Here is a 27850-nt window from a genome sequence, read left to right as displayed (position 1 = left end):
AAATGAAAAAACAAAACAACACAAACCTAAAAAACAATCAGGCTTTTCTGTCAGCTTCTTACAGACCCTGTGCCCTACTCAGGACTGTCTGTGTATCATGTCAGGAAGTACTCATGTCTTTCAGAAACATGGACTGAAAGAATCAGAGTCCTCAGCAGAGCCAAGCTGGAAGGGTAGATAGAAAGAAGAGGCATGGAAGATGTCCAATGTCATGGAAAAGCTGGCTGTGTAGGATCATTCTGGAGACAGGTATGTAGGACATGAAGATGTTCACTGTTACATGATTGACATACTAGGGGAAAGCCCTTGAAAAGGTGCTTGTTAATAAGGGGACCCATGAAACATGAACTATGGGCCCTTGTGCAGCAGTGAATGGTTGGGCTAAGGAGATGACTTAGGGGGTAAAGGTGCATGCCACTAAGACTGATGGCCTGAGTTTAATTCCCAGAGCCCACATAATCAATAGAGAGAACCAACTCCAACAAGGTGTCCTCTGACGTCCATACATAGGACATAGCACATATCTGCATATGTGCACACATACACAAATAAAAAAATAGATGTTACAAAAACGGAGTACAGCTGAGTGGCAGTGGTGAACACCTTTAATCCCTGTACTCAGGAGGCAGAGGCTGGCAGATCTCTGTGTGTTCTAGGCCAGCCTGGTCTGCAAAAGCAAGTTTCAGGACAGCCAGGACTGTTACACATAGAAACCCTGTCTCAAAAAAACAAAAGCAAAAACAAAAACAAAAACATCAAGAGGAGAAAGAGAGAGACAGAGAGAGGTGTGTGTGTGTGGGGGGGGAACTAGGTGGTTGACTTGAAGAATCCCATCCAACCACCTCAAGCACGTTGTTAGGTATACAAATGCTACCGTGCCTTTTATTTGATGTGTCTTTACATTTCTTGTCACTGTTAGGAAAAAAAACCTGAGTTAAGCAACTTAAGGGTAGTAAGGGTTGTCTTGGGGATACAATTCAGTTTGTCAGGTGGGGAAAGCATGGGTGCAGGAGTAGCCAGGACCTTGTTTACATGGTGCCACACAGGAAGCCTAGAGCTAGACCAGACAGGGGCAGATATCACCTTCAGGGCACCTCCCTAAATTATCTAATTATACTATCCACCAATAGCTTCACAAGCTTCAAAATATTAGCACCTATGGGGAATAAGTGCTCACAACATGAATCTCTGAGGTTCGTTCCATTGCAGACACACATGGCAATAAAATATACCTCTGGAAGGTTGTTATCTCTGTCATACAGTCTCACAGCAGTCAAGCTGATCTTCCTGTCCCATCTCAGATGGAGATCACCTATTTAGGCAGTTCCCATAAATATCCAAATTCTATTGACATTATCCTTCATTTCAATGTGGCTTCTCTGAGAGATGCTTTCTGGAAGCTGAATTGTGTCCCCAGTTTGACAGTGGTAGTCTGCCACAGGAATGGATCACAGAATCTTTGCTACCCTGAGATTAGAATCAATTTCAGAAATGTGAACTATGAAATATCTACTCACAAAAGAAAACAACAGAGATGCCAGTTACGCTTTCCTCTAGAGCAAAAGCAATGCCCTCTTCTACATTAAATTTTTTTAACTTCGCATATACTTTCATTTAAAACCAGTTAATCCTATTTAAAAAACATAAGTCACTTAGTTCTTGCTTTACCCAAGAGGAACAGAAAGCAAATATCAAATCAACTCAACATTTCTTTTGCCATATGGTTATTTTAAATAAATATTTGGTTTGAAGATTGGGTAACATTTGAATGTGTTCCTGTTTTTTCCTCTGATTGCTTTTCCTGCCCAAGGAGACAATTAAATGTGACACTCTTGCATTCACCCCCCAAGGTCTTGTGATTTCATGAAGGTGGTCTCAGTGGCATATTTTGCAGCCCCAAGGCCTGATCAAGGAGAGAGCTGGGATTAGAGGCAGTTTGTGTGACATTGTCCTTTTCGTTTTTATTTAAAAGGTCATTAGCAAAGAGTTTTCCTTCCAGTAATTAGGCATTTGTTCTGTTCTTCTCTGCTGTGGTCCCTGGCTATTTCAAGTGGACACAGAGGAGGAGCATTTTCTCCAAAACCAGCAAGAACTAGGTGGGCTGTTTCATCACACCGACCCCTTTTATGGTCAGAATGCCTTTTATGGTCAGGCTCTGAAGGGACAAACAGATTGAATATGGCTCTTGCTATATATAATCTGGACAGAGCAGACCAATTTCTAAAGGTTTTGAGCTGAAGAATTGGAGGAATATAAGGAAAAGGTTCCGGGGCATTTTCTGGATATCTGGTCAAAATGCTCCTGTGTCGTGTGAATCAGGTTTAAGAAAACAAATCTGAACAAGTTTTGCCCACATGACTTACCTTCAGAGAGATCAAAACATCGGTAATGGTAAGCCAGATAAACAGAGCAACTGGCTCCATGGAAACACTGAAGTGGCCAAAACTCCCTGCAATTACAAGCCCAGAGAACACCCACAGTGCTCTCAAGCTGGGTCCCGGGTAAGGCAAGACTGCTCATCTCCGCAGACAACAGCTAATAGAAAGCCCAGCTGGTTTGAACAAGCTCATCCTCTGCTGACACTCACATAGCTTACAGAAAGCAACATGAAGCTGGCAAATGGGGGAACCAAATACAAGCTGTGTTTCAGCAAATCCTGGGCAAAAGACACCATCTCTACTTCTTAAAACACTTTGCAATGTTATTAAGGAATGTGTTATGGCAAAGCAATCTTCTGCCAGCCAGGACAGGAGGTGCTGTGAACATAGATTAAGAGGTCTGTAAAACAGTGAGATATTCTGCCTGATGATACTTCAGACAGTCATGTATTTAACACATGGGCCAAGTATTTATTTACTTATTACATACTAGAAATTGAACCTTCACATGCTAGGCAAGCACTATCCACTGCACTCCAATTCCTTTTGTTTCCTTTTTGAGATTGAGCCTTGCGGAGTTTCCCTGCCTGGCCTCTGGTTCTCAATCTTTCTACATTGATATGCAGTATAACTGCAATTAAAGGTCTTGGAACCAGGATGGGCTTAGGCTCAGCTGCTTATGACCATTTCAGTGCTGATTTCCTGATTCTTATTTCAGCATCTCCAGTGCCTGCAACACAGTCTCCAGAGACCTTGGTGACAGGCAGACTCTGGGTCTGGGGTAGGACATAGGAGTCTATATTTTTCAGAAATTCCAGGTGACATCCATACTGCTGGCTCATAAACAAAGTTTGAGGTAGTATTCTAGGGACTTCTGTCAACTTAATGAGAAGTGGGAGGACCAGCTTGGAGTCACGTACTATGATGGGATGGGCTTTAGCTTTCAAATATGTGGGTGCACTATGAGATAGAATTTACCAACTTCAGAGAATAAATCCCCTCCCAACTGAACACAGGGTTTTCAACAGAAGCAGAAATGGAGACATTCACTAGGTTGTTTGTGTTATAGTTTGTGCCCATGTCTTGAATACTTGAGCTCTAGCTGGTCACAGTATTTTGGGAGGCTGTGGATCCTTTAGAAGGTAGGCCTAGCTGGTGGCTGGTCATTAGGTGTGGGACATTATGGTCATGTGTGGTCCCTAGACCTGCTACATTCTATGATTCCTACTGTGACTAGCGTCTATGACATACACTTGCCACATCACTTGAGTTTCTTCATCATGTTGTCCCACAATGATGGAGTGAAAGCTTTAGCCAAAATAAACCTTCCTCCCTTATCAGGTTTCTTTAGGCATTCTGTCACAGTAATGAAAAAGTAACTAATAGGGACTGCTACATCAGTAGAGTTCTCAGAACTGGAATGCATGCCGCATCTGAACTTGGGATCCGTGCTGCTTCCACATACCCCAAGATTCATTTGTTTTGTTTTGTTTTGTTTTGTTTTGTTTTGTTTTGTTTTCTTGTTCTGCATCAGCATAGGTAACTTCCGCCCATCATGAGGTGTCTGGTTCCAGTAGCTGTGGTAAAATCACCACACTTGCTGCTGTAGACAAGAAACGTACTTTCTCAAAATTCTGGTGGCCAAACTTCCAGGATCCCTGTTCCTGGACTGAAGTCAAGAAAGTGACAGAGTTATGCTTTTGTTGGAGGCTCCAGGGAAAATCTGCTCTCTGCCCAAGTATTTTCATGTTGCCATCTCCTGTGTGAGTGCCTGCATGGAACCTCTTGGACTCAGAGTCTATTGCCTGAATAGGACATTATAATTATTTTTAGGCCACCCAAATAATTGAGATGGTCTGCTCATTTGAGAGCTTTAGCTTAATCACACCTGCAAAGACCACATGAAGCATCATTCCCAGCATTAGAACCTGATCCTATAGAAATTTTATTTAGTCTAGTTCACATCTACCTTGATGGTTAAGCTGTGATAAGTAAGATTTACCAGAGTGATAGTTGACACTCAAGTCTCAGTACTGTTGGCAACAGAGGTGTTAAACTAGTCATTCATGTGGCGCTGGGAGTCAATACAGAGCAGATCTCAGAGGCACTGAAGCTCTGCTCCATTCATAGGGCGTACATATGAACAATTATACTAGAAAATATCAGTGCAATGGGATTTCGGTCTTGGGCAATATGTCTACACAACTTGCCTCTTGGATCTCTGCTAACACATGCTACCCTATCTTTCAACCCAAAGGTTTTCCCTGTAGGGCAAGGAAACTTTAAAAGGGGGATAGTGAGATGGGTCATCAGGCACTTACTTAGCGATCCTGGTGCTATCAGTTGCATCCCTGGATCCCATGGTAGGATAAAACTGATTCCTCAGAGCTCCACAAGTGTGCTCTAGTACACGTGCCCACACACATTGCATCCATACATACAACAGCTAGAAAACTTGAAAAATACTTTAAAAATTTATTTGGCTTCACAGAAAGTTGTAACGGTATATACACAGATCCCCTTTCTGTGACTCAGCACCCCTATTGCAAAGCTAGGAAGCTGAACTTTATGTAACCCACCATAGGCTTATAAAGAAGACATAATGTCAACTGATTAAAGGTTTGAAACAAATGACATTTTCATTTTTTATGTTTATTTTTGGAAATAGATGGGCCAGAGGTCATGATTCCAGCCTGTTTACAGGAGATAAAGAAAGGATGCTTGCTGTGGATTAGAGGTACAGGGAAAGCTGCTGGTGGAAGACTGCACCTTAAGTGAATGTTATGAAACTCATAAACCAGGAAATGGTGCAGTCACTTCTCATTTCAACTTCCCAGCATTTCATTTGCTACAATACAGCCAGTAATCAAATGAATTTAAAGACATGAATCGACATTAGGTACCACTTAGAGAATGCAGCTGTTTACATGTGCAGTTAGAGCTTTTTATGTGATGGGGTTTTGATTTTCATAGTGAAACCACCTGGGTTGCAATACGTTGTGAAATATTTTTAGGGGAGGTTATTGTTTTCCATGAAAGGATATTATATTTGAATGTCAAGGTACACACACTTCTTATGCCACCAGATTGCAGATTGCAGGAAGAATCCAGGGAAACAATCGAAAGGGAAGTAGCCTAGTGGGCAAGGGCTTTAGAATCAGCTAATGCTCTACAAGGATCAAAAATGGAGGAGCAGGGGCCAAAGGTGATAGAGAAGATCTGACTGAGGCCAAATCTTGCCAAATATCCCCATGAGTGTATGGAGAGACATGAAGGAAACATGTTTATCCAAATCATCTGCTGTTAGCACAGCCCAAGTCCACATTGCCGTTACAAGCAAAATCATGCATGTACAACTCAAGAGATGAAGCTTGACATAGGCAAGAGGCCTTCTGCAGAGACATTAGGACACGGATACCCTTTAATAAAAGTTCTACTTTCCAGAGAACATGGTGCCTTCAACATTATCACAGTATCACTGTTACATTTAGAATCTGCCTTTGGGGAAACAAAACATTTTTATTTCTTCTATTCATGGGCACAATATGAATCCATTTTAAAAATCTGAATGTGACAATCTGAGTAGTAACCGACCCACTCCTAGCAGGCAGGCAGGCAGGCAGGCAACAGGCCAATCCTAGCTATTTGTCTTACATTAGATGGTGGAGACCATGCGTACCCACTCAAACCTTCAACATTTTTTAATGCACTACACATTCTTCCATATCACTCATCTTCTTTGAGTAGTTTAAACATTTCCCGCCAGACCTCTATACTCCCCATGCTGACAAGCACTGGATCTTACTGGGATTCACACTTACCCTTACTGTTCATTTTTAAGATGCAGATTTAAGTGGTGGGGACAATGCTTTGTGTAGACCAAACCAGGAGACAAGCATCATGCTGACTCAGCTTCTTCAAGATGAGAAAGAGGGAGCCTTGCCGTCAGAGCCTGCATATGGTAGCTGCTTGATAAGCATTTCCTGAGTGAAGGATAGAACAATATTATAACTTCATTACTGGTGGCAATGTAAATTATATGACCTTGATCTTGTCATTCTACCTCAGAGGATAGGATTTGAAAGGAGGAAAATCAGTATTTAGCATTGCTGAAAGACCTGGCTATGCATACCGATTTTCGTTGGAAGTTGGTACAGTATGCATTGGTTATTTATTTGCTCTGATAAAACACCATGGCCAAGACAACTTAAGGAATGCAGGGTTAATTCTGGCCTGCGGTTACAGGGAGGTACAGGAGTCTATCATGGTAGGGGAGTGACAGGCATGGTTGCATGAGCAGGATACTGAGAGCACCCATGTTGAACTACAAGCATGAATGGGAGAGAACAAACTAAATGACAGGCGTCTTTAAGCTCTCAAAGCCAACATCCAGTGACATCTTCCAGAAAGGCTACACTTCTTAAATCTCCCCAAACAGTGCCATGTTTTAGGAACCAACTGTTTCAATATGTGAGCCTATGGGAGACAATCTCACTTAAAACACTACAGCATAGAACTTGACTGTGGGATGGGGAGATTGGAGTCTGAACAAACTTGGGCTTGTCCTTCCAGTGTGAGTGGAAACTGTAGTTTCAGTTTGACTTTTTTCATGTATCAAACAGAGCTGACAACAGTTTCTACACTTACAGTGTGGCAGAGGACATCATCTCAGGTAATTTGTGGGAAGTGTGCAGAGGGAAGCAGAGTCTGGCTGACCAGGATCATGTTTCAACACTGATTCAAACTTAGAAAAGCTTTGTCTTTTGCTGTAGGTTAAGTAAACATTCCTAAAGTATGTATAAACCAAGACACAAACCAATCCTACCTAAGACACTTGAGAATACATTAAATCCTTTTTGTGATTTTTCAAAGATGCCTGGGAAACTCTACTTGGCATAGGTCACACATCTATTTCATCTATTGCTTTGTTAACTCTCACAAATTCCTTTTCAAACCACTATTTTTTAATGTCTAGAGGCAATTATATGACATAGGATCTTTCCACTGAGTGTGTGTGTGTGTGTGTGTGTGTGTGTGTGTGTGTGTGTGTGTGTGTGTGTGTGTGTGTATGTGTTTGATGACCAGTTGTCAGTACTTTGATTGTAGCTTTTTGTTGTTTTGTTTTTTGATACAGGGTTTCTCTGTGTAGTACCATTTGTCCTGAAACTTGCTCTGTAGATCAGCCTGGCATGAACTCAGAGATTTGCCTTCCTTCTGCCTCCCAAGTGCTAGAATTAAAAACACGTGCCAACATGCCCAGCTGTTTCTTGGAGCTATTAACCTATAAAATTTTCCATATTTGTTTGTGTTGTGTTACACTTAAGGTGTCTTTTTTCTCAAAAATTTTTCATTTCTTTGTGATAAAAAAATAAAAATCTTTTTTTCAATCTGTTTGGAAACAAACTTTATGTCATATATCTTTATGAGTATTAGAACAACAAAACAGGCACTTATTGTAGTTTAGTACCCATTGGCCACAATCACCAATTTAAAAAGTTATTAGTTTTTATTTATGTGTGCATATGTGAATCTGTGTGTACCACAGAGGTACAATTGCTTTGGAGGTCTATGGCAGTAGGTTCCTAGAACTGGAAGTGGAGGCGGTTGTGAGCCACCTGATGTGTGGGTACTGAACTCAACCCCTCTATAGGAACACTTAGCACTCTAAGTGTTCTGAGCCATTTCTTCAGCCCCACAATCAATTTCAAACACAAGTCCCGACAAGGCCAGGTGGTTTTCAGTGACTGAAGAGCTTGCATGTGCTTCCACAGTTGGGCTGTCTTCTTCACTGCAACCTGTGCTGTCTCTGTCTGCTGTCGCCTGTGCTCCCTTTCCACACTGAAGGAAGGCAGATCTTGCCCTACATTCCCCCAGTCAAGCCAGTTAGCACACAGTTAATACACCATTACAGTTCTGTCTTATGTCTCTCCATTTCCACCACAATAGCATTTCCTATGTTTCAGAACAGTCTGTATTATCTTACTAACATTTTAAGAGCAAGTAGTTACGTTTAATGTTCTTGATAGTTTCAGCGGAATTGCCTTGGCCAGCCTGGAAGGAGCTCCATTGCATTTCTGCTGAGGACATTTGTTTTCATACAAGCATCTGGAGGCTGAAGGGATAGTGCTTATAGGACAAAACTGTATCCTACCAATTTAGACTCAGAACTACCCCAGCAATATGAACCAGCCACTCAGATCCACTTGGGCAGGAGACTGGGACCAGCTTAGAAAATCTGCCCTCTTAGTTGAATAGCTGAGGTGAAGAAACATTAGAAATAAAGAAATGACTGGTGACTGCACCTCTTTATAATACTGATGGAATGAATAGGGACAGTATCCTGTGGTTTTGGTATCCATAAAAAAAGTGTCTGTTCCTCAAGAGGAGCCCCTCCACTCTACCTATCACTACAAGATTGTTATCTGACAAGTGGTTTTATAACCATATATCTAACTTTATTTTTTATTTTTACTGGTACAAAGGTGACAGAGCTCCTGGAACTGGAGTTACAGACAGTTGTGAGCTGCCATGTGGATGCTAGAAATTGAACCCTGGTCCTCAGGAAAAGCAGCCAGTGCTCTTAACTGCTGAGCCATCTCTCCAGTTCCCTGAGAAGTGTTTTGATGGTGAGAGTGGTGCTCACAGAGGTCATATTTCCCCTCTCAAAGTTGTGGCAATCAGAATTGGCAGAAACCGGACAAGAACCCAGGCCTGGTACTAATCTGTTTGTCACATCACGGTCAGATTCTGAGCTACACTGGGAATTAACAGCCACCTACAAATATATTTAGACCCATTTACCATGGCATTTATTTGCCTTTTCTGTGAGACAGCTACACGTTTCTCCCTTGCTTGAGAATGTAAATGTGTCTCTGCAAATTTTACTGAATCAGAAGCTAGAATAAAATATCTCTGGAAGGAATGAGCTTTCCCTATTTATTTTAACAGGGAATAATTTGAGGAGTTTATTATCAGATGATGTTCCTCTGCACTTGGGATGATCTGGGTCCTGTGCCATGCTGCAAGACATACTCAATTTATGTAACTTATTCTCTTCTTGGATGAGTGTAGGATGACATGCCTGGGCTGAGAGCTCAGGGGACATTTAGATGTCAGTTGTTGGTCTTTGATGTGGGGAAATTCTGTTGTGTTTTAACAATCTTCATTAACCTCTGAATCCTTGTTCTACCACTGTCAGGCTAGAATTTCCTACCTGTGAAGACGTACCTGAGTCAGCTGCTTGCATATCTTCCCAATCTATCACAGAAAGTAGGAACACACCCAGGAAGAGCCTAGCTATAGACTTCAAGGTCCCTTCAAATGAGGACTTGCTGACCAGTATAGATGTGGAGTCAGTGTAGCTGGTTTTCAACACAGCTCCTTAGTATGAGTACTGTGGGATATGAGGTGACTCATGTGACCTCTCTCTGACTCCATCTCCTCATCTGTAGCTAACTGAATGGCGGGGAGCACAATAAAAACACACTGACACAACAGAGGCTGTAAGTGAGCACTGAAAACATACTTCAGGGCTAGGGAGACGAATCTGCAGTTAAGAACACTTGCTACTCTTCCAGAGGACTGAAGTTCAGTTCCTAGTACCCATGTTGGGGAGTTCACATCTGTGACTCCAGAGGTTGGGAATGAAGTTCAGTGGTGGAACAGTTGTGTGAAATAATAAGGCCCTGGGCCCAACCATAAGGACAAAAAAAACAACAACAACAACAACAACAAAAAAAAAAAAACAAGAAAAGGAATATACATCAGAGTCTTAAGCCATGGAAAACAGTTCAGAACATGGACTCTACTCTGTTAAAATTTTTGGTGGGAGTGCAACATCATGAACTATCAGTCCCAAAGACCTCACACATTTTCTTCACCAAACATTCCGAAACTGTACTTGCGAAGAAGCCATCTCTTCTAAATAGGGTCACAGATAACCGGGCCTTCTGTAAGTGACTGCTTTTGCTCAGTGCCATATCCTCAGGGTCTACCTACTATGTGGTCTGTATCAGTGTCTTCTTTGCATGGCTGTATAATATAATTTGCATGCATGTACCACATTTTCTTCAGACCTTTCATCTGTTGGTGAGTAGTTGTTTTGATTGATGCCACAGTGAGTGTGAGCACGGAGGTTAAAACATAGCTTCTTCCAGGTTCTGTTGACAATATTCCAAAGTTGATTTCACAAGTCATGATTGTACAAAGAAACTCACGAAATGGAAACTTTGCTGTTCTATTTTCAGAGACCTGCTGTATGTAAGGTACACATGGTTTTATAATTTATTGAAAACATCTTACTTAAAGTAAAGTAGAATTCCCATGAATAATTTAATGATGAAAAATGCTAGTCATTGGATTCTTTCTAAAGTTTGCTTTAAGTCCGTATTTGTGGGACCATTGGTTTCCAAAGGGAAAATTGAGCATGGGGATCAGTTGGGATGTTTTCTTCCTGAAGTTTCCTCCTGGAAGTTCCAATGCTCAACTCTCTCTCTAACTTCTTGGTACCATCTGAGCTGTGACTTCACTATTTCTTTTCTGGTGGGTTACCTTTTGACCCATGTGCAATTGAGGACCACTTCCTATCACTTGAGTTGTACTATTTCATGAATGTCATATAAATTTGCATATCATTTTATGGAGGGCTGATGTGAATAGTATCAATACAGAGGACAACCCTTCCCCCAGCTCTCTTCTGGCTTTGCTCTTAAGAGTTTTCCCACTCAGAACTTCACACTGTTCTCTTATTATTCTTTTAAGGATTTTCCATTTTAGGGATTTCTCTTTAAATGTCCATAAAAGGCCATGAATCCTAACAAAGAATTTGAGTGAAAAACAGTTTTCCAAGTTTTTAGAGGTTTGTTTTTCCCAAAGTAGTAATTGATACATTCGGTGACAACAGAGGTTTAGAATAAGTGTGTTGAGTGGACACACAAAATGCTTGACCATGGCTTGGAGATATCTTTCACCTCCATTAGGATTACACAGCACAAATGGCTCTGTCCTTGGAGACTCCAGGCATTTTAAGAGTACCCCATTTCTATAATGAACACTCTTATTTCTTTAAGCAATATGCTCCATAGCATCTTGAAGTCTTTAGAAAGTTTACTACCTTGACTCTCTAGCCCCTTCACTCTCATGCCTTGACTATAAGGAGAGGTCATAAGTGTTAAGGAAACATAAGCCTTTACTCACACTCAAGGAGTCTGACTACAGCCTCAGGGGTCAATGGCACAACCCTGCCTCACTCCCTTAGTGTGGCAATTCAGATCAGGTTTCTATTTGTTGGTGAAAGCTTGAAAAATGGAAAGTTCCCAGAACCCAGGGGGCAAAGAGTGGCCAGGTCCTCCCTAAGAACAGTTCAACAGAGATGAGGGGTAGCTGAGTCCTGGAGAAGAAATCGTGACAGTTTTTGACTGAGGTTGTGTGGAAGGTAAAACTCTCAACAAAAAGATTCTGTGAAGCTGGAGAGTGAACTCAAGTCAGAAGGTCACAGAAGTGTGAGAGGAGCCCAGAGCTGACTTCTATATCATCCCTAAAGTCAAGGCTTTGGTTTGGGTTCTTATGAGTTGCCCTAGAGGCTTTACCATGAATGTTTGTGGATGGACTATACCCTAAGGGACAAAATTGTGTAATGTCAGGTGATCTATAGAGGTCTGTCATTTATCATTCTTAGAGTTTGTGTTGCATAAAATACCTAGGAAATAGGCAAGTGGTTCATCTGGCTCAATGTTCCCACAAGAGCCAGACCACAAGAACTGTAACATGAAGTAAGGGAAGATGGTTTAGTCCATACAACACTTTCCTTGAAAATGTGAGGACCTGAGTTAAATCCCCACAACCCATGTTTAACATTTAAAAAAAGACAGGTATATCTCTAGGGCTTTTTGCCAGTAAGGTTAGCCTACTTGCTAAGTTCCAGATCAGCAGATGGCCTGTCTTAAACAGCAACAACAACAACAAAACAAACAAACAAAACAAAACAAAACAAAACAGGTATGATCCCTGAGGAAGGACACCTAAGGTTGATCTCTTTTCTACACATGGACAAACACACACACACACACAACACACACACACACACACACACACACACACACACACACACACACACACACACACACGGTGATTATTTAGATGGTTTCCATGGCTAAAAGGAAATTACCTCAGCTTCAAAAATACCTATAAGAATGAAGGAAGATTGAAAATGCCACAAGGACACCTAATACTTTGTGTGATAAATATAGAAAATGAAAAGCCTGCTTTCTTTCCCTCAGGAGGTATTTACATTGCCTGGTCCAAACTGTAGTCACAGATTATCATGGCCAGAATAATATAGGGATAGGAAAGTCCTCTACTCACAAATTCTAATTATCAGCATAAAAATGACTAGAAAATAAAATTTGAAAAGTGATGTGTGTACAGTAATAGTCAGGGAAGGGGTTTCTGAAACAGGAAATTCGAAGCAAACTAAGTGCCCAATATTGCATATGTAGGTTAGTAAATTATGGTATGGTCATGTAATATAATGCTATTGAAATTAAAACACCACTTACAGAAATATTTAAATAAAGTAAAAGTTGTTACAGTATAAAATATATGGAGTATGAATTTAAGCATATTCAAATGAAGGAAATATTTGCATTCTGAGTGAGATTCTTCACTTGGTTGCTCACCCTGTTTGGAGTTACCATAAACATTGAAGTTTATGATGCTAATTCAGAGGAACAATAAACTTCTGTTGAGACTTATGTGAATATTGATCAAGAGTATTCCATAGCCTGCACCCTAGTGATCTCTGATTTGTAGGTTGTTGAGTCTCACATTAAAATACTGGTTGTGTAAGTAGAATAGAAAATATTAGAATTGAAATGGCTAAAGAATGACCTGAAACAGTGGTTAAATAGTGCCTTAGCAGGGAGAATTTAGACAAAAAGAATCTATCTACCATCTATTTTTCTAGTATCCCTCTGTTACCTATTTACCTGCCACCTATGTATCTTTATCTACTTATTATCTTTATGTCATTTATATCTATCTATCTATCTATCTATCTATCTATCTATCTATCTATCTATCCATCTATCTACAGATTTCAGGGAACTGGTCTAAGTGCTGACAGAACTCTGTTGTATGCTTCAACAGGATAGAGCATCATCACGAACTGATTTTGAAGTATTAAGTTGGAAGGCAGTTTATTTACAGACAGAATATCTTCCTCTTCAGAGCACCTCAATCATTTTCTTCAGATCATCAAATGAACAGACAAAGTCTGTCCACATAATGGAGAGTAATTTACTCAGCCTTCTGGTTTAAAAGGTCATACCTAACAAATTCTTTTACAGATTCTTCTACTATAGTATTTAAACTAGGCCCCATAAGATCATTCACTTAAGAGGACCCATTAAAAATAACCACTACAGTAAGCTAACTAATGATCAGCCCTTAAGTTTAAAATGCTCACATGAGTCTGAAAACTAAGCCATGGTACTACCTAGCTAAGTGTTTTCTTTCCTTTCTATCCTATCTAGTAAGGACACCTGCTTTAGGGGAAATTTTAGATCATTTCCATTAAAAATTAGTGGGTTGTGTTCATAAGTCAGCCAATGAGAAGCAGCAAGACTTACAATGTCAGCGGGTCCTTCTGCACATGCCCCCCATATCATCTCATGGGAGGAGTGCAGTCTCATCTCCATGGTCCAGGTGGACAATTCTCTCTCTAAGGTAAAAAATCATGCTGCTTTTGTTGGCATTGCTGATGGCTGGCTGTGCATCATCCAGTTGCAACACACTCCTTTCTCATCTGAATAAGAATTAGCTTTCATTTCAGAACAACATTTTTTTTTGTTTGTTTGTTTTTTGGGGGGTTTTTTTGGAAGGTGTAGTACATTATCTGGAGGAGTGTTTGGTTGATACTACTGGCAGGGATGGATGTAGTTACAGGTGCTGAGAAACATCCTGCAGTGCACATGACATCTCAACCTCCAAGAGTAGCTCAGAGCACTGGCGGTGCCGAGGTTGAGCGACTCTGCTGCACTGGACACATTTCCATCTCTGTGATAAATATCAGAAACAAATCAACTTTAAAAGAGGGTAAGTTTCCTTTCTTTCCATTTCTTAGATTTCGGTTTAGGGCTGGCTCAGATGCCTTTGGCAAGCAGTAGTTCATGGTATAGAGCAAGCTGCTCATCTCACTGTAGCCAGAAAGCAATATTCCCTTTCAAACAATGGTCTTGCTCTCTGATAAACAACCCCCAAACAACAAAGGAGTAGGGAATTTAGTGGTCATGAAGCAAGTAGAAAAATGGAGGTGATCACATGATTTTATTTTCTCCTTTGGGCTATTCAAAATCATTTTCTGATAAAGGAATCACCCAGGCCCTCTAGGACAACCTTTCTTCTCTTTCTTAGTGCATGGGAACAGAGTGCTTTAGAGCACACGCCAAACCAGAGCATCCTGCTACCTTCTTAGACTCTGATACTTGTACCAGCATAACGCTTAATGAATGGGTCTATTTGGGCTTTTATTTCATAATGGCTAGCACTTCCTTGTGAGAGCCATGAACTTAATATCCCTAAGGACCTCACTCATGCATGCTGGGGGTGTGACCAACCATCCTAATCATTTTAGTAATTTCTGGAGAAGTCTTCAAAAGGACCTCAGCTGTAGTTACAGTTATATGAGTCTCTGGAGTTGACATGTGGAGGCAAGCCACCTTGTGTTTCTGCATCTTAGCTTCCCATGGCTAAAATAAGTTGTTGGGATAAGAAACTGTCACAGTCTGTGTAATCTCGAGTACCTTGAACACTGAGTTTACAAGAGATTTGTAACAGAACAAGCTGAGGGTGGCACTGAAAAGGGGAGCAGCAAGTGTAATCACTTGATTGGTCAATGGAGTGGCCTAGCTGCTTCTCAGTTCTTTCAGATCAGTACTTTTGCCACATCTATTAACTTTCTAAAGTGTTGCATCTTTAAAATTCAAACTGATTGTGTTCAAATTGCATGAATTCTTCAGGATCCCATGGAAGTGATGATTTAAATGGCATTACATTTTCTTTATAAATGAACTCACCTTTAATTTTTCCATTGAGGTGTGGTAAAGGCATTGTAACCAACAAAGAAAGATATGTTTGGATGCTAAGTCAAGACCAAAGCCTAGACTGTAGCACCAAGGTCCTTGCAGGCAAACACCAAGCTTTATAAATTTCCTGTCTCGGAAACATGCCTCTTTGCATGGCGGTGTTCCATAAGTGCCGTTGAATAGTTGCAGGAGTGAAACTTAGATTGTGTTCAGGTCAGCCAGGGAAAATCCAGACATACACACACATATACACATCACACAGATGTACACACAAATACACATACATGCACAACATTCCCACACATGTGCATACATCATACATGCATGTACATATATACATATATCCACACATATTCTCTCTCTTACACATACACATGTGCACACACAAACACATACACACAATTTCAAACAGCTGATTGACTAGAAATCTTACCCATTTGTTTGAATTATGCTTTAAAGATTCACGGAATACTAGTGAAGGCAAACTTTGACCTGGAACCCTTCTCTTTACCCCCGTACAACATACACATTTATAGTTGAGTTCTTCTCGTCCTCTCCTTACAAATGGTGAGACTGAATTTAGAGCCATCAATTCAGGTGCTGTCTTCTGTAATCTGTGGTTTGTGACTATAATTCTGAATCAAAACATTTCTCTTCTAACTTCAGAGCTGTATTTAGATAGAGCCACATGATTCATTCAAGTAAGTAAATATCTCTATGTTAGACTTTCTTCCAGGTCATTGTTCTTTTGAAATTCTTGGAGCAGTGACACACATTTTCCAAGGGAGACTATGGGAAAAAAACAGCATCAACGTTCCACTGTCCATCCTCTAAGCAGAGGTGTGTGTTCTAGAAACCCTTTATTCTCAAATCACCACCTCCTATCTGGCTGAGGCCTTCCAGTGACAGTATAGAAAGGTGGGCTCCCTTGGGGGTGGGTGGTAGATGAAGCCCCTCTCGGTTCTCCATTTCTTGTTTCTTTTAACCAATGCTGGTTACAAGGCCTTGAGTCATTGGATATAATGCCCAGATCTTCACCAAGGCTTTGGGGGCTTTTTCCAGGCCCCTGCCAGAGAAGCTTCCAGCCTTGTCTGCTCTGGATCCTTCTTAAGGTATCAGGAATACCTTCTGGTTCATTTTCTTGGCCCTACCTGCCAATCAGCAATGTGAAGAAAGATTTCTGTTTAGGACCTTATTAAAACCCCTTTGCTGCCATTCATATGGACAGGTTTCTCCTGGGGAGGGATCCAGATTTCTCAAAGAAATGCAAAGGGAGTACCTTTAGGTTTGTGTCAAAGGCATTCTTTACATTTGTCAAGCACTGTGTGTAAACACTGGTTGAAACATGGGGGATGTTTTATCATCACAGTAGGTGAGAGGTGGAGGCAGGATGATCAGTATCCAAAGTTATCCTCAGCTACCTTGTGAAGTTGAGCTTATACTAGAGACCTCATCTCTGAAAAGAAAGAAAATGCAAAGGAACATTGCCATTTCTATGAGTCTTCTACAACTGTGCCAATTTGAGGACAAATAGGCAAGCCATTCAAGACTGAGACACTGAGACACATGACAAATGAACTAATATGTGATGCTCCAGTGTAATGGGTTGTGTGATAGCTCCAGATGTGGTATCTTGTGATTACTGCCATGGATTCTAAGAACCCACCTCTGTATAGAAGAGCAGGAAATGTTTTGAGGAGGAGGTGACACATCACCATGGCAGAGATGAACTCAATGAGATTCATAATTCGTGGAGCACCTTCTCTGAGGTGTGGATGACCCCTTCACTAGCTGTAGAAGGGATGATAAGCATGCAGCCCTATGAAAGCAGAGGCCCAGGCAAAGAACCTGAAGGCTGTCTGATACTGAAATGAAAGGGCATCATTTGTTTATCCTATAGTTCATGTTGTTGAAATCTTTGATTTCTCAAGATAAAGGTCATTATTTTAGGAAGGACCATTTGCCTAAGGTATAAGTTCCTTTCTTTAAAGACACCACTGGTACCCCCCGCAACAGGCTTTAGTTTTCAGCCTGTGACTCTATCTTCGAATGCACAGTTCATTCTTCTGCATGATGCAGCCCCTCCTGCCTTCTTTTGGCTTCACTATGATGCTTTGGCATGACTGGTGAAGACGATCAAATGCCCCTTCCTACCCTAGCCATTTTCTACCCTTCAGCATCCTGTTTGTTACTTCCTTATCCTGGGACTTTGTAATACCCTGTGTATGTCCCATCCTTATTTTTACTATGTAAATTTCTTGACTCCACTGGGACTAGATGGACATCTTATGGGACTATCCTTAACTGGGCTATAATCTCTAGAACTTACTGCACAATCTCGGATCTGTCAGATGCCTGCTTGGTGAATGTTCGCTGAATTACAGGATGAAAGGTTTCATCAGTAGACCTTTCAGAAAGGATTAACAATACTCCAAAGGCACACTCCTTGAAGGCAGACTCCTTAATAGAATGGTGCTAGACTTGTCTCATGCCAATGCCTGCAAGTTAGCTTGTGTATCTGAATATCAGTGAAGGCTTTGTTGTCTCTAAGTTTCATCTCTGTGTGACTCAGTTAAGTGCTAACAAGTTGATCCTTTTGTATTTGGGCTTTTTTACTGGGGTTTCTTCAACCTCTTTACGAATGGAAGCTGACACCCACTCTGAGGAAACAATTCAAAGAAGTTGGATGAAAGGAACCACAATGCCTTGGAACCTGAACACTTGCATGCTCTGAGTGAACAGGCAAGCTATGACACACTTTGTGGGGAGGATACATGAGGAGGGCAACACTCCAGGGGAAGATCAATGGAACCATCTTTAAGGCCTGTCAACACACCTAGCTGGGTAAAGTTTTCCCTTCTTCTTTGAGAGATAAATAGGAGTCTTTCCCACTTAGCTAAAACCCAGGGGGCTGTTTCCTGAAGAGACAGGAGAATCTCTTGAGAACTACACATGAGCTACATATGCATTGTTGGCAGGCAGTCTCTGACTTATCTCCAGCCTCCCACTGATGATCTGATGCTCTCCTATATCCTTTGACTATGTAAATAGTTTCCACACTATTCCTTTTCAGTGGGTATTATTTTGCTTACTGCATATAATAAGATAGTGTCAAACACAGGGAAATTGCTAGGGGGATCCTATATGTTATTGTCAGAATAGGGATCACAGCTCCACATAGCTGAATTCCAAAGTTACATTGGGCTAGACCAGCTCTGGTGCACAGTGAGTTGTGGCCCACATGGCTAAGCAATCTGATTTTCATTTTAACTCTTACCTAGCCCTCCTGATCTCCCCCTCTCTGCTGTCATCACACACACTCCCATGCACTGCTCCCAATAGTTTCTGAAAGTCAGGCAGCCCCTTCATGACAGCCTCTCTGCTTGGCCAATAGGGGGCCCTCAGGGGATGTTTTTAGAGTAAGAACCAAGGCTCCTACCTTTAAAATGGAGAGCTACAATTTTCATATTGGATCTCCTTGCCAATTGTAAATCAGTCATCTTAAGGATGCTTCCCATTCTTGTTTCCCTTCAGGCAGCTCTTATTCCTCTCTGGAAAAAGAAAAGATTTGCTTTATAGCTAACTGCAGGACTGAAATGACATATAAAATAGCAACAGCAGGGAACAAATGTGTCCCTAAAGTGGCAATATGGTGCCTTTTTGTGTGTTTTAAGGCTTTCCGGTGAGAGGCAATTTTTCTTCTCTGGCTTCTATTTGAATAGTTGTTGAAAATTTAGAAAACAATATTAGGTGTGTTCAGTAATGGGACCTGACCCAAACTGTTCTATATATTAGTGTTAGGGACACACACACACACACACACACACACACACACACACACACACACACACACCACAATCTGCCATTTCTTTGGCCAGTTGCTCTGATATTTGCAGGGCAATGCTACCACCTTAATAATCAAGAGTGATCCAATATTAGTAGTGTGTATTTTAGTTTAACATGTAATATTTTTCTCACAAAAATCATTTCAGTTTTATGTCATTAGTTGAAAAAAAAAACCTATAGAAGAACATTTTATTTTCGCTTTTATCTTCCAATTTCCCTGCTTTCAGTATAAGAAATAGGCATTCTGACTGTCAATTCTACTTTCTGTTCTTTTCTTTTTCTGTTTGTCAAATAGGACAATTCAAACATTTCTTTTCAAACAAAGAACCGGAAAGCCGTAACATTGTCTGTATTTCTCCAAACTCCCTGCAGTATCAATAAATCCACAGGCTGACAACACAGGCTGGGGTCTACACTGGAGAAAAAGCAAATTGGATCAACAGTAGTGTTCATTACCCTCCACACTGGGAAACAGTGCTCCAAAGAGAGGCTATTTTCTGGAGGGAAGACCCCTGTGTGACCCGCTTCTTCACTGCCACCCTGCCTGCACACTGTAGGCATAGCCTACACTCACCAGCATGGTCTCAGACAAGCAGAGAATGGCTTTACTTTCCTTTTTTGCTCTGTCTGCTTCCCTTCTTCACTTCCTGTTGCTCAACCATTGGCTTCCATAACCACTACCCATTCAGTTTCAGGAGGACTCATCCTTGCAGTCCACTGCTCTGCAGGAGCAGGTAGAAGAAGCAAAGTGGGGTGGCCGTGTGGTCAGATATGCACTCATCCTACAGCATTGGACTTCCCCACAGTGTCCAGCAGCTCCCGAAGCTTACCTACTCTTTGCTGGCAGCAGACAAGCAGAACACCCTGAGACATGTCTTCTTGGTTGTGTCAGTTGAGGTCAGCTGGAAGCTCCCCTCCACCCCTAAGACCTTTTCTGAATCTAGGATGGCAGGCTGAAGGGAAGGAGCCTCTTGGGGGAATTGGTGAGGGCATATGTGTACATGAGCATGAGAGTGCAGGAGCAAAGTACAGTTCAGAATCCCAGTGTCATGGTTTAAGTGGACTAGCAATCATGTGCTTTTCCTGCCACAGATCAACACTGCAAGAGAAACAGTTGTAGGAGCCAGAGGTCAAAATGTCAACATAATAATTGACTACATTGAACAGGAAAACTAGAATGGGGCCTGAGGTGTCAATAGGTGCCCTACTCTTGTCTTCCGTGATTTCAATCTCACCTAACCTCCATGTGCTGGTATCTTGTGTTTATAAATTTAATATATATCCTAGAGTCAATGAAATATATTAAAGGCTCAATGGATTTTCGAGTTTGGGTTTTGGCTTAGAGGCAACAGGGATGGTGAGGTGTGGCTCCTGCTTCCTCTTTCTCCTCCTTGTCGTTATTTCCCCCCACACTTTTGAGTACAGTCTTGCTAAGTAGACAACTCTGGTTTTGAACTTGAAAGCCTCCTGCCATAGCATCCCAAATGCTGGGATCACAGTCATGTGCCACCGTGAGAAACAAGACCCAGTTAATTCCTATACTGTTGGGAACTTCATTTAAATGGAATGGGTAGATAATCCGGGTGCTGAATGCTGCCTCCTAGCTCTCCTGTGACAGCATTCATACCTGGAAAGCTGCCTCAGGGCAGCAGCACATGCTCCCACTGCACTGGTCCCCAGAAGGCAAAGCAGACAGCACAGGGAATCTTCCCTGCAAATCCAGCAGGGAAGTTGAACAGGGTGTGAGGCCTGGTGTGAAGATGTGGATATGTTGTTGGCCTGGGAGGTGTCTTGACAGAGCTTGAAGTCATACCAACAAGATGGAAAATGAAATATTAGCAGTGTTTCTCCTTGGAGCAGATGCTACTTATAGATCAACAGGGAACACAGGCAATGATACAGAAAAAAATTTCTCCCAGAAGCAGCCCCCTTTTGCAGAATAAGAAAAGCCAATGGTTTAGTTCACATTAGAGGCCAGATATAAGGCCTGATTTCCTCTTGAGTAAGTCCAGTGCCAGGACAGGAACAAGCTGGACTGGTATGAAGATTTAGCACCTGTGGTAGTTTGAATGTAATTGTCCCCCATATTCTCATAGGAAGCAGCAACTATTAGGAGGTGTTGGACTACATATGGCCTTGTTAGAGGAAGTGTGTCACTATGGGGGTGGGCTTTGAGATTTCCTATGCCCAGGATAAAGCCCAGTGTCTCAGTTGACTTCCTGTTATCTGTAAGACATAGGACTTTCAGCTACTACCCCAGCACCACGTCTACTTGCATGCCACCATGTTCCCTGTCATGATGGTAATGGACTGAACTTCTGAAACTATAAGCCGGCCCAATTAAATGTTTTCCCTATAAGACCATGACTCTTGGTGTCTCTTCACAGCAACCCTAACTAAGACACCAGCTATGTACAAACCCAATGAGAAGTTCGAGGTGAAGCATACAGAGCGTTAAGGTAAGCAAAGAGCCTTTTTTTTTAGCATGTTGTATGTGTTACCTTGGAGGCAGTCCTTAAAGCAAGCTTGGAGTGCTCTGATCTAAGTCCCATGGAAAGAGAGAATTCTCCTGGAGCTCAAACAACAAAAGATCATTTGGGCACCTTGATTCATGAGAGCTCCAGGGTGCTTGTAGCTGCTGGGTTAGCATCACCTAGAGAGACTTTAAACAATATTGATTCCCTCTTCCAGCTTTCAATCAGCCAAGGGTGGTGTCTGGGGAATTGGTATGTTTCCAACGTTCACTAGATGGGTATGGTGTACAACAGGTGAGAACAGTGCTTTAATTCCTAATCCACTCAAGGAGCCCCTGAAAGACATTGTTTGTGGATCTAGAATCCTTCTGGAGATGGGAAACACAGACTGGAGCATGACAGGTATGATGGGGGATGTCCTTCTGTATATATGTTTCTCTTATAGGTTGACGAATAAGGCACTGTTTGGCTGATAGAGGAAGGAAGATAGGTGGAACTGGGAGATGATGAGAATTCTGGGAGAGTTAAGCAGAGAGAGGCACCTCCAGGAATGCCATGTACCAAAGGAGTAACAGGTCTGGGCATTCTCTGGTAAGCCAAAACCATGTGGAAATACATAGATTCACAGAAATTGGTTAATTATTAAGACAGAGATAGCCAATAAGAAGCCCTTGTCATCGGCTAACAATTTTATACTTAATATAGTATCCGTGTGTTTATTTTGGGCTGAAGGGTGGTGGGACATGGTGGGAAAAGAAATTCCAGCAACACAGGTAACATGAAACTGTGTGGAGCTCTGGGAATAATGGTAGTGTCCTAAGAGATGGCTCTTCAGGCTAAAAAGGAAGAAGCAGATGACAGCAGATAACTCAGATGACCTCCTGAGAAGATAGCCCCACTGAGGTCCCTAACCTGCTGCTACCCTGAGAATTACCCTTGTAATTCATCAAGAGAAGTCAAGATGTTTCAATGAAGCATCTCAGTTGTTATGTGTACTTTAAAGTTGTTAGATCTCAAAACCTGGATAAACCTAGCAGTCAGTTCTCCCAGCATCCCTCAGTCCCAACCTTTTACATGGCCCTCCTGGATGGCATACCCCACCCACTACCCTGAACTTCTCCAGTACAGGGTCTGGGTGCCCTTCTCTGAGGTTTTGGCTACACTCTTGATCAGTCTGTTGGCCTAGGATGCCCCTCTTGGTTGGCAGCTATTCTCCCCTTTCATCCCCCACCCTCTCCTCAATCTGGTCATGTTCACTCTGGACTCTCCCAGAGGTCACTGCCTCTGGTTCTTCTCCCTCTTTTATTTATAATAAACTTTCTCCTCCACCATACCTAGCAGTAATCATGTCCTTAGCTTTTTTATTTCTGTATTTCATTCAAAGTCATATATAAAAGAGAATAAGAACACCACATAATGTAGAGTGAGCGGCCTTATCTTGATCATACAAAATAATAAAGGGGACTTTACAAACTGCTAATTGGCAGCTGAATTACAGATCCCCAGAACTAGGCTTCATATGTAAGCATTAGACCAGGAAGAGGCCTCATCAAGGGGAGGAAGTGGAAACTCCAAGGAGAGAGGAATAGATCAGTTTCATGGCAGGTCTGAGGCAAGCACTGAAACACAGCACTTCCTGTGTCTGCATCATTCTACTTCTACCTCAGAGAGCATCCAGATCCATTAATTCTTTGCTGATTATGTGAAAGTTACACGTGACTAGAAGTTCTTCTCCTATGTAATCAATGGGTCTCTTGATAGTTTAAATGGCCTAGCATGGTTCAAGTGAATGCATATCTCGATGTTGGCTTTGTTTGTATTTATAGCCCTAGAACCTGCCACAAGTATCTGACTCTTGGGGATTCTTAGTAAATATTTGCTGAATGAATGAGTGAGTAAGCAAACAGAGGTAGAGTCTTCACAAATGTCCATGTTTTCTTGGTTCTTTTAACAGAGGGATTCTGTAATAATCACAACTAACCCATTAGATATCAGTTTTAACCCTCTTGATTATATTCAGTAAGGAAAGCAATTGGTGATCTTATTCTTGAATAGGAAGCCATCACACAGAAACAGACATTGCAATGTAGTTGATAGTCAATGGATCTTTTTTCATCCCGTTTCATAATGCTGAGCCACATGGCAGCAGAATGGCTTTCTGGCTGAAACTGGTCATTCCGAACTCTGTTCTCCATGAGCCTGTGTGGCACCAAGTGCCCATCTATGGTGTGATAGCTTGTCTTGTTCCCCTGCCTCCATGCTGGGGCTTTAAATGATACAGGGGATATATTAGTTCTCTCTTTCAATATTTAGGGGGGACTGAGAGAGCAGACTGATAATAGACTCTTGCTGAACCATGGGCAGTTTTTCAAACATTCCCATGTAAGACAGCCCAACTAAGCAAAGAGGGAATCACTGAATGTATCATTGCCCCAGTTTCTCAGAACAAGGCTTTTCAGTAATGGAGTTTCATCAAAGTGACAGTGATGACAATAGAGTGCAGATACCAGGAAGCTGGATTGGCACTTTGGGGTTCAATCTACACATCAGGTTATATGGGAATGTCTTGTGCACAGTAGTCCCTGGGAAACATAGGGAAGGCTACATCAGGTTGTTCATGGTTAGTTCATCAGAGATGATAACTCATTTACAAATTATAGCCAATCAAAAGTCTTTATTCTAGCTGGGTGAGACCACATCCAGGTATTCAGAGACCTAGGTGTGGCAGAGTATACAGAACATGGGGTTTTTAAATTTAAACCACAATCTGCCATCTTGCTGTGCAGTTGCAGGCTGGGAGCTTTGCAGAAGTGGGCAGTTTGAAGCAAGTTGTTTTCCCAGAAGCTAAAATTAGCAGTTAGCTGGAGGAGTTCCACACAAATGGACAGTTTTAATGAAGGCTAAGATGAGTTAGCTAGAACATCCTGACCTTGGGTTCCTAGCATAGAGTTGAGTCATTTTCCACAGGATTTTCCATCAAGAAGATCAGATTCTAGTCAAACCTGGAATGTCCTCAGCAAGAATACAAAATGAGGAACCTCTGTGCTGACCTTCCCTGCCACAAAGTTGCCTCCATTTTCTGAGGCACAGGAAGGTTCACACTGAGACATTCCTTACCTCATGGTTTCTTAAATCTGAAATGCCTGAGGCCCACTAGTGTCATGTGACAACCAGAAATGCTGCTGCTAGAGAGGGCTTAATGGCAAGACAGAAATCAGCTGGAGTGGCTGCCCTGACCAAAATGAAAAGAGGAATAGTAAAATAACAATTAAAATACAAATATTAACTGACTCATACTATGGTTACCACCAGACTTCATTGACAATTATCTAAGTACCAATCAAATACTGACCTACCAAAATAGCAATTTTCTATTTCCCTTAAATATTTTTAGCATAATATGAATTTATTATAGAGAAGCTAAGTTATTTTCCTCTCTCTGCGGGGACAGTGATAATCATAACTTATGCTTCCAAGGGCTGGTTGATCAGAGGTGGGCCAAAGTGACTGCCTGCCTGTTTCCAGCAGGCTGGAAAGGAAGCTCTTCATTAATTAAACAGCCTGCCCCCTGTTGAGCAGGCAAATGCACTGACAATGGGGCCTTGAGCTTTTTCTGGGGTAAGTATGAGTGTCACAGAATGCAGGCCCACTGTTCTCACCTAATGTGAAAGGTACAAGTGACCTTAAGGCACCTGCCCCAGGCTGTCTTCTACATGGCCTAACCAGCTCCTTATAAGACCCAGGAAAGTGTGAATATACTATTTGATAAACAAAACAGCTTCAGAGGGGTTCATTATGTAGACGGAGATGCCAACTTGTCACCTTCACACTATACTAACTTCACACAGTTAGAACTGAACATACCATTCCATAGACCAAGCACCACCTCAGAGCTGTAACCAAGGGGCCGTTAACTGCTCCGTCCTCTTGCTGCTGTTTTTCCATATTGCTGCTAATTTCTAAAATAGGGCAGTCCTGCAGTTTGCTTTTCCCAATGACAAGACAAGCAGGCTTTCCAATTCAAAAGTAGGGAGACAGAGAACAAGAAGCAAGGCACGTAGGGAAATGAAGAACATGGGAAGAGTTAGGAGGCCAACACTATCCTAGAGGCTAAGATGGACACTCCTTTGGGTGGATTGGAGGGGATTCCACTCCTGTTATCACAGGATGTAGGAGAGGCCTGCTGGCTGTGTGACTTCCAAGGTTGAGTAAGGATTGGGACATGTGCAGGGGTTCTTGCTAATGAGTAAGTTAATCCCCAGGCAGCTCAATGTCAGTGATCCTGATACTGCCCCAGGACTTCCTACCACTGAATGATAATGTTCATGAGTAAACATTACATCTACATTCCATCTTGGGGTCTCTGGGAATCATCATGACTGCCATTATATTACAGACCCCTTAATGGTGGGTCCTCATATTTCTCCCCAGAGCGAGGCATCATTATCCCTTTCTTAATTAAAAAAAAATATGAGCCTTAGTGGTCTGGGAAAATTAAATGTCTTGCTCAAGATTCTCTAGGGGGGCCTGTAGGCCTTTGAATCAAGGCTGCTTACATCTCAGGCCTATGGGATTTGCCATACCAGGCCTAACCTAAGAAGCAGAGGAGGCATTAGTGATAATGTAACATTCAGCTTCCTTCTATGATGTAAGCAAGAATATCAGCAAAAGTGAAGTGCAGCTGGGTGTGTAAGGTTCTGGTTTGTGACTCCTGAAGTGTGGTTTTTGCCTGCTTGCTTGCCTTTCCTAAGTCTCAGAATTCTCTGTAAATTGATTGATTCAGTAAAACTGCCTCCCTACTAGTGAAACAAAGCTTAGAACATAGAAATCCTTCAAGGCTTTGACTGTGTAAGAACAGCCCCGGTCCCACCCAGATCTTCATTAGGCATGAACCAACTCCTACCTCTTCTCCACTTACCTCTGCATGCTAGTGTTCTGGCCATGCTGGCCCATGGGCTGTTAGAATGAATTCTCTTCTCTGTCATTCCAGGAACAATGTTCTGTTTGCCTGAAGATGAAATTTCCCAATCTTGTATGAGAATCTTCCCTAAAACACTGTTTTTTCCCCCTGATATCTTAGTTAAACAAATGCCTTTGTACAGTCTATTATCTTTCTATTCTCTTTACTTCATGCCCCTATGATGGCATTTCATTTGTGAATACCTCTTCCAGTTACACTGTAAAGTGGTAATGGCTGAGCCAGTATCTTCTCTTATGATGTGTTTGGTGCACAGAAGTACTAAGTATCGTTTGTTTAATGAACAGATGAACAATTAATAGAAAACACTCCCTAGTTTTGGCATGTTTGGGAGATGGAACAGGAGGATCAAAAGTTCAGGACTATCTTCTATTATCTAATGTTCAAGGTCAGTCTTTGCTATATGAGATCTAAAGTTTAATAAGAGAAAAAATAAGAAAGGTAATGGGTGGTTAAAACAAAAGGATTTATGTAATTCCCAAACATGTTTTAATTTCAGAGCAGGGAACCAGACTCAGCCAATACTTTCATAGTTTAGACACTTCAGAAGCATAGTCATGTTCAAAGACAGGAATATACAAGAATCCAAGTGTGACTTCTGAGCAGTTTAGCTTGTGGCTCATGATGACTGGATAGGTGACTTCCTGTCAGTCATCTAGAAGACTTCTCTCTCACACACCAAACTCTGACTACTTCATTGAACATACAAACAGCTGCTCTTACTAAGAAATTGTCTCACAAAATCTACCAACTGCATAGAAGCATACAGAATGGTTAACACGTAGGAAGATTGCACACCAGATTTAGCATGGAACCTGCTCAGAAACATTGGTAGATGTTACCAAGTTGGTAGATTATACCAGCTTCTGCTACTGCACAGTCAAGAAATCCCTAAAGTATTTTATTTCTAAGTTTTTTTACTTTCCACTTGAAAATCTCTTTCTTTGCTCTCGGCTCTCAAAAACAATCTCAAGACCCCTCTACACATTGTCTTTTTCTCAGGATTTGTAAGTTCATTGGGTATGACTTATGTGTAACTTGGATTCAACTTTTGTTTAGGAAAATAGATATTTTTAATTAGCAACCATGTAT

At 41.7% G+C, this 27850-nt stretch overlaps 1 long non-coding RNA gene across 1 annotated transcript; it reads left to right on the top strand.

Moving 5' to 3' along the window:
- Positions 1–123: 123 nt before the first annotated feature.
- Positions 124–22356, top strand: LOC113832566. Its single transcript, XR_003479858.2, has 3 exons — positions 124–249; positions 21694–21765; positions 22226–22356. It is a non-coding gene; the product is annotated as an uncharacterized LOC113832566 (long non-coding RNA).
- Positions 22357–27850: the final 5494 nt, after the last annotated feature.

Source organism: Cricetulus griseus (assembly GCF_003668045.3).
Source record: "Cricetulus griseus strain 17A/GY chromosome 1 unlocalized genomic scaffold, alternate assembly CriGri-PICRH-1.0 chr1_1, whole genome shotgun sequence".
In the NCBI taxonomy this organism is placed as follows: Eukaryota; Metazoa; Chordata; class Mammalia; order Rodentia; family Cricetidae; genus Cricetulus; species Cricetulus griseus.
The sequence above is the reverse complement of the archived record's forward strand: the minus strand, read 5'-3'. Positions and strand labels throughout refer to the sequence as shown.